The sequence below is a fragment of the Mustela lutreola genome, chromosome 5 (genome assembly GCF_030435805.1).
Source record: "Mustela lutreola isolate mMusLut2 chromosome 5, mMusLut2.pri, whole genome shotgun sequence".
In the NCBI taxonomy this organism is placed as follows: Eukaryota; Metazoa; Chordata; class Mammalia; order Carnivora; family Mustelidae; genus Mustela; species Mustela lutreola.
Window position 1 is genome coordinate 16,412,459 of NC_081294.1, and position 6,093 is coordinate 16,418,551.

Below are 6,093 nucleotides of genomic sequence, written 5' to 3' on the forward strand. Positions count from 1 at the left end.
TATTTGTATATTACTTCTATCTCCAATGAAAAACTTACATATATAAAGGTTTATAATTTACTTTTATTATTTAATGATATATCAGGAATATCTTTTCAGATCCATCAATACAATTTTCTTACATCATTTTGATCATTTTGATGGGTGTTTAATACATGAATGGATCATAATTTCTATAATCTCATCTGAAATTCTCTCATAAGTATCTTTGAACATACGTCTTTATGTAAATGCCTGAGTCTACCTTAAAATAGTTTGTTTGAAAATATATCACTTAAAAAGTTTGACATATCTTAAAGTTCTTGGTATTACCATATACATCCAGAATATCATATTTTTATCATATTTGTTATACATTCTCCAATTTGGAGAATATTTTTTTAAAGGATTTATTCACTTGAGAGAGAGAGAGAGAGACAATGGGGTAGGGAGACAGGAGAGGGAGAGAGAATCCCAATCAGACTTCCCACTGAGCACGGAACTCCACACAGGAGTCAATCCCAGGACCCCAAGATCACAACCTGAACCAAAACCTGGACACTTAATAGACTGTGCCACCAAGATGCCCCCAGAGAATATTATTTAATGTTTTCAGTTGAATAAATGGCAAATGCTCCCTTATTTGGTTCTTTGGTTTACAGGCTACTAACCAGATTCAACAATATCCCATAATTTATCCCACAGTTTTGTTTTGTCCGGGTATATTTTTCCTAATGGTTAATTAATTGTTTTCAAAAATATCAATTAGAGCAACTTATTCTACTTCTTTGAAATAGTGCTCTATTTATTTCCTAATCACATACATAAAGTTAAATATGTTTCTGAACCTTAGATTTCATATTGACTTCTCTTTTCATCCATGGCTCTGTATCTTAATATTTTAAAAATTACAATCTCTTAATAGGTTTTAATATCTAGTCTTTAAGCCTTATTCATCTTTCTTTCTTCTTTATTTCTTCCTTTTTTTTAAAGATTTTATTTATTTATTTGATGGAGAGTACACAGTGAGAGAGGGATCACAAGTAGGGGGGTTGTGGGAGGGAGAAGCAGGCTTCCTGCCAAGCAGGTAGCCTGATGAGGGGCTCAATCCCATGACCCTGGTGTCATGACCTGAGATGAAGCTAGATGCTTAACAAATGAGCCACCCAGACACCCCTCACCATACTTTCTGTTTTTTGTACATTTCTGGCTCCAGTTATATATTAGCCTGGCCTTCCAGACAACAAAGATTGAGATAAGGCAAAAGTGATGGTACAAACTCCCTACCAGGTTGGGGATGGAGATGGAAGAAAGGAAAGTGAGGCATGAAAAGGCGTGAAGCAAGGCAGCACAAAGCACTTTGCAAGAATCCTGGAAGAGCCCAGCAGATCATGTTGTGGGCATGTTTACTCAGCACTTGTGTCTCAATTACATTATGGGATATTAACTTACAGAAGTGACAGAGTGACAACATAGAAGTCAATGCCATTGAAACAAGAAGTTTTGACTTACATTTCCCAAGAGAAAGGGACAGGGCCATGTCATGAAGACCCAAATTTGGATCAGGAGTCAGAAGGAGGAGCAAGGGGAAAGTATATGTCATAGGGGTTTTGGTGGGAACAGCTTTGCAGGTCAGGGTAGACATTTTTAAGGTCAGTAAGTCTGAGTAATTATGGTGAGCTTTGGGTTATGGAGTTGGCCCTAGCTTTCTAGCACTTGGCTCTCAGTTGATTCAGGGCAGAAGAAACACAGCTCAGTGTATCAATATAGATAAAATAAGTCTTTAGGGAGGTGGATTCAGAATCAACTGGTTTGTATATAAAAAGTGGGCTCAAGATATGTGCTATGGTGAGTGCTGGGAAGTGTAAACCTGGCGATTCACAGATTTGTACCCCTGGGGCTAATAATACATCATATGCTAATTTTAAAAATTAGAAAAAAAAGTTTAAAACAAGTTTCACTTAAAAAAAAAAAGTGGGCTCACCAAGTTGAGGTGAATTAGGCATTAACTATCTCAGGGCAGGATGATCTTCTGCCAGCAAGCTAGACTTTCCTAAGGTGTCAAAACATTATAAAAAATATAAAAAGTTTGGTTAATACAACATAATAATTCTCTCTAAAGTCGGAAAGAAAAAATGTTCTTCACAGCAATTTTAAGGTCGTTGTCTTCCCACAGTCACAGGTTGAACTGTGGAACCCCCATAGATGTTGAAGTCCTAACGGTCAGTACCTACAAATGTGACCTTATTTGGAAATAATTCTTTGTAGATTACCAAATTAAGATGATGTCATTGGACTGAGGACTAATCCATACTACTGATACCTTTATAAAAAGGGAAAATTTGGGTTCAGAGACAGAAATACAGGGAACAAACTGTCATGGATGAATATGGGAGTAAACTGTCACAAACCAAGAAGCACCCGTGATTATGGGCAACCTACCAGACGCTAGGAGAGCATCATGGAACAGGCTGCAAAAGAAACCAACACAGTGGGCACTTTGTTTCTGGATTTTGTAGTTCTCCAGAACTGAAAGAAAATAAATTCCTGCATTCCTCCCAGTTTGTGGTACTCTGTTACAGTAACCCTATGAAATGAATACAGTGTTTTCATCTACCAGGCTCTACCAAGGGGACCAACTCCCTTACATTTCTGGGTTCCATTAGTGGCCCCCATGGAGGCTGCTCAGGAAGAATCTTAAAACAATGTCCCACTTAGGATATTTCATCTAAGATCAGAAGATGTAAGGACAGGATGTCAGGCCCAGTCACACATGGATAAAAGAGTAGTAAATGGAAGGCATCAAGGTAATTGAAGGAGGAACCCAACATATGAATCCAGTACAATGTCTAAATATAGCTGACAGGTGAACACACATAGTAGATTTTATTCAAGAATATTTCAGGGCGAGTCAATACTGCTCTCATTGTTCTTTTTCAATTTTGTCTCTGAGTAGTATTAATCATGCATAAACAAAGCTACTTTAATGTATTAAAAATATAAGAAAATGAGGAACAAATTTTCTGATCTCAATCATTTACCTTACATCCAACCTATCCTGTATAGCCATGATTACTAGCTGATAATTTTGCTCAATGGATAGTAATACCTTAAATTAGATTTTAAAAACTGTTTAAAAAAGGCTACATTAACAAATTTCTCCAAGTTGTCATAATTTAGTCCTTTCATGTAGAGATACCAATGATTTTGTCATTTAAAATAAATAATATTTATAAAGAGCCATTACTTAATAAAAGATAACAGTTCATTTATTCAATTATTTTATTTTATTTCCAAGACTATCACTGTGGAAAATCTAGCATTTTGCATCTTTCAAGGCAATGCATTCTTCTTTGCCCTGAAGGAACATGTAACCTTTCACATGCTTTCACTACTTTATAATATATATGTTCCATTTTCCTTTTATTTTTTCTTTTTGAAATTTGAGAAAAAACTTAGAGCAAAATATGAACTATATAGCTTTGCGCAGTGGCAGTATTGTAGTCAATGAGGTTTATCCGAGGCACGATTATTGCTAGTTGAAAATATGAACTATGCATTTAACTTCTCTTTAGGTACTCTTAAGAGTGTAAACTGTTTGCAAATCTGTATTTTAGATATCGTATGTAAGAATTCTTGTTTTTATTAATTCATAGTTTTCTTCCTCATTTTTGATATTGCTGTATCACAGTATACACAACTTACAAAATCCAAAAATACTTGGCAAACACAGTATTGAATGATTATCCAACTTAATTAATTTTTATCATGATTGTAATCATCATAAACTCTGGGATGCTTGAGTGGTTCTCTCAGTTAAGTGTCTGACTCTTGAGTTTGATCAGGTTGTGATCTCAGGGTTGTGATATTGAGCCCCAATTGGGCTCTCCACTGGGCATGGAGTGTGCTTGAGATTCGCTCTCTCCCTCTCCTGCCCCTCTTTCTTTAAAAGAAAAAGAAAAAAATCATAAACTTAGACTCCAGAGAAAAAGAAATAGTACAATATTCTTTTCTTGTATGAGAGCAGTGACAATGTTTAATATAATATTACTATTTCAATTATAGTATAGTTTTGGCACAAAGTTTACATGACTCATTTCATTAAACCAACTCTATTTATATTACTAATATTGGATTTTAAGTCAATAATCTTATTTGCTAATACTGGTTTATTTCTAGCAGCGTTTATCACTGTTTAAGAGTCTGTTGGTGTGCTGGTGATTTACAAACCTGTACCCCTGGGGCTAATAATATATTATATGTTAATTAAAAAAAATTAAAAAGGGAAAAAAAAGAGTCTGCTGGTGTACTGCAAATTTATGAATTTATATTATACTGACTCCTTTTGGCAACAGGTAATTCTTAAGGTGATGCTTTGTTAATCATCATCAAATAAGACAACAATTTCTTGTTTGGAGAACAATTTGAAAATAGTATGTATACACACATATATACATATACACATATATATATGATCTTTTTATACAGATTCTTTCTGTGAGTTTGATATCTATTGATCTTTATACAGTAATAAATTTTACCTTGCATTTATGTGTGTCTATATCTACATGTGAATGTGTGAGTTACTATGAATACATGTTCTATAATTTTAAAGACAGTATCAAAATATATAGATTGGATTTTGAAGCATGGAGGGAGTAATAGCAATTAATGTTGCTCACTAAGTAGTCAAATATTGTCAGGTCTCTGACTTCTGAACAGACAATAGAATTATACTTCCTAATTCCCATGAGAATGGGTGAGGGCCTATGATTAATTCTGATTTAAAAGTTATAAGTGGGTAGAACATCTCAGTTACAGGAAAAAGCGTTTACTACATGAATCAGAGTCGTCTTTTCTTATACTGTAATATCTGGCAGAAGTTGGAATATTGGGGTTAAGTAAGCCCAGATTCCTAGATGGGGGCAATAAGCAGATCTGCCAGCTCATCTGCCCAACCTACAATGGTTTTGTTGCTTGAGAAAGAAAGAAATTTTGCCACATGAAGACATTGCTGTTTTATTCAGAGATTGTTTATTACTGAATAACCTCTCTCATCCAAACTTATATAACAACATTTACCTGTGCTGTATATAAATGATACACCATTAATATGTTTATTTAGTATGAAAAGAGTAGTTCAAATTTAATGTAGTACTCTTAAGTTCTGAAAGAATAGAATTAAAAACTACACATTTGTCTAACAAAATTTTACTCATTTTTGGTATTGACAGTTGCAAAAATGTTGTCAGTCTCTTTATAGCCCCAAATAACAAAGTGAATGGGAGTTGGTGCCTCTGCAATTAGCTCGCAAAACATACTGAAAAAAAAAAAAAAAAGATGAAGAATTGCATAAAGCGGGAAACTATCCTTATAAAAAAATAGCACAAATCCAGATAAAAACTATAATGATGATGTTAAAAATAATTATGAAGCCAACTTTAATTTTTATTTGAAGATTCAATATGTGCCTACTACTCTTGTGATATATACATACATATATATGATGAATAAATACACACATATACATATATGTGTACATACATACACATACCTATATATGCATACATATACACACACATATATATCCCATTTGATTTTTGTAACAATCTTGTCATGCATGTACTAATAGTACCTCCACTTTTCAGATAATAAAACTAAGGTTTAGAGAGATGTTATGGGTTGAATTATGTCCCCCTCAAATCCATATGTTGACATCCTAAAACCCAGTAATTCAGAATGTAACCATTATCTGGAGAGTAGGTCTTGAAAAAGGTGATCATGTTTAAATGAGAGTCAAAGTAGGACTCGTATCCAATATGACCTGTCTCCTTTTAAGGAAAGGAAAAATCACGAGGGGTACAGGCACACAGAGAAAAATGCCACGTGAATACACAGTGAAAAGACACCCGTCTGCAAGCCAAGAAGAGAAGACTCAGGAAAAACCAAATCTGTGGACACCTTGACCTTGGACTTCTATTCTCCAGAACTCTAAGAAAGTAAATTTCTGTTGTTTAAGCCACTCAGGGTGTGGTATTTTGTTATTGCAGTCCTAGCAAACTAATATAAGAACTAAAGGTAATTTATCCAAAAGTCACAAAAATCTAAAGTGAC

At 34.3% G+C, this 6,093-nt stretch overlaps 1 non-coding gene across 1 annotated transcript; it reads left to right on the forward strand.

Moving 5' to 3' along the window:
* The first annotated feature begins 3,457 nt into the window (after nucleotides 1-3,457).
* LOC131832760 (U4 spliceosomal RNA) lies at nucleotides 3,458-3,597 on the forward strand. Its single transcript, XR_009354156.1, has one exon. It is a non-coding gene; the product is annotated as a U4 spliceosomal RNA (small nuclear RNA).
* The last annotated feature ends 2,496 nt before the right edge of the window (nucleotides 3,598-6,093 follow it).